Source organism: Heliconius melpomene, chromosome 13 (assembly GCF_056956725.1).
Source record: "Heliconius melpomene rosina isolate 202511_hmr_F chromosome 13, ASM5695672v1, whole genome shotgun sequence".
Taxonomy (NCBI): domain Eukaryota; kingdom Metazoa; phylum Arthropoda; class Insecta; order Lepidoptera; family Nymphalidae; genus Heliconius; species Heliconius melpomene.
In genome coordinates this window covers 857,802-859,848 of record NC_140401.1, presented here as the reverse complement: position 1 = coordinate 859,848, position 2,047 = coordinate 857,802, and positions in this window count along the sequence as shown.

Sequence of the window (2,047 nt, the reverse complement as noted above, 5' to 3'; positions counted from 1 at the left end):
TAGCAGATATCATCTGTATCTATCTATAAATTCTCATTGTGACAATTCAGTTCCCTTCTGTCCGCCGAATTCCGGAGACATTACATGTTGAGTGGCGGAATTCAAAGCCTTTGATTCATACGTCATTAATATTTCATTTTCCCGAGTGGGAATTGAGCCCACAACCATCGCGTTTACAGGACCACGACGGCCTTAATAAATAATTAATTAAGCTCAAATTGTATAGCTTTGATCTATAAGTGTATGTAATATAATATCTCCGCGCGTCCTCTGCGTTAGCTTACTCTACATTTGACTAATGGCGTACAACAAAAATAACACTTTGATTTGTTACTTTAAATCAAGTACTTTAGAGTACAAGGGACGGATACGATACGATACGATCAAGTGCTTGAATTTAAGAGTACAGGTAGATACAGGTTCTATTTTCATATTTTATAAATATTTCTATTTTAGAGAATCATAGACCTAATTAATATATCTGAAATAGTTAAGAAACTTGTGTATAAATCGATCATAACTCTTTTTTTTTTGTTTTATTATGAAAAAACGTATAATATCGTATCATTATATATATATATACTAGCGGACGCGCGCAGCTTCGCTTGCGTATTTAAGGGTGAAGTCTAATAACCCATGAAACATGTGTTCAATGAAATATTTTTAAGTCTGAATTTCAAATTTTATAACAATCGGTGGCGATTTAAAGATTTTTCCATACAAACTTTCAACCCCTTATTTGCACCCTTAGGGGGTGAATTCTAGAAAACCATGAAACATATGTTCAATTAAATATTTTAAGAGTCTAAATAACAAATTTTATAAAAATCGGTGCCGATTTAATTTTTTTCCATACAAACTTTGAACCCCTATTTCACCCCTTTAGGGTTAAAATTTTTCAAAATCCGTTCTTAGTGGATGTCCAGATTACGAAAGTAAACATCTGAGCAAATTTCACGTTTCTACGCACAGCGGTTACGGCTGTGCGTGCGTCTTACCTCAGTCAGTGAGGACAAGTCCTTTTATATATATAGATAAACGTTTATCTTTTTACTTTTAATTGTATACGTGATTATTTTAACAAATAGCTAAGTTTATATTTTTTATAAATCTTAATAATAAATCTTGTTAATATTTTAGGGTAAGCGAAGGAAACCTGGGAGCCTAATGTTAAAACACCCTCTTCTCCATTTTCCACCAAATTCTGGCAGGACAGGTCCATTATACTCCACATAATCAGTTTATAATTTATATACAATTAATAGAGTCCGTTCGGTGTGGATCGATTTTTTTTTAACCAGGTAAAATGTGATGTTACAAAAGTCGTGAGTTATGAAACAAAATAAATTTTGATGAGTCCGAAGGATCTTAGGTTCATTGGGTGGTCTGATACTTTAATGAGGCTTAATGCGTTTTATTTTAGTAACATTCAATGCGATAGGTCAAGGATCGGAAATGGTTTTTAATGAAAAAAAAAACTTATATATAAATATCTGTTTTTAAAAGTGAACATAAAACATATGTTATAGAGATAAACTTTGGGAATCGTTTCAAATTATACTACTATATAGTCACTTGAGTTACATTGATTAGAGGTTTTGTAATACTAATACTAATGTATTCTTATGAGTTGGAACTTCTTAGGTCTTTTCCCGCAATAACATCGTGGTGTAACCTAGTGTTGAGTTCGCTTACAATTCTCCGCCTAATTATTGAGATATTGTGTGTTAAGTAGCGCAATTCAACGCCGCGGTTTGTCCTGTCATCTTTCCCCCGAGTTATAATCAAAAATACATCTTTCATGTTTACAGTCAGATATCGTGCCGTTGCACCAAGACGGTCTAAATATTAATTAATATAAATATGTATAAGTAAAAATAATTCATTTTTATAATAGTTCTGTCTGTTAGTTGTGACAATGGCATCACTTCCAGGCTACTACCATAATGGATTCGAAACCACAAATATTATACATGCTGGGTAGTGTCAGTATAACGTATCACAGAGCAACTACTGAATTATCTAAATAGATGTACTCCAGGACTGA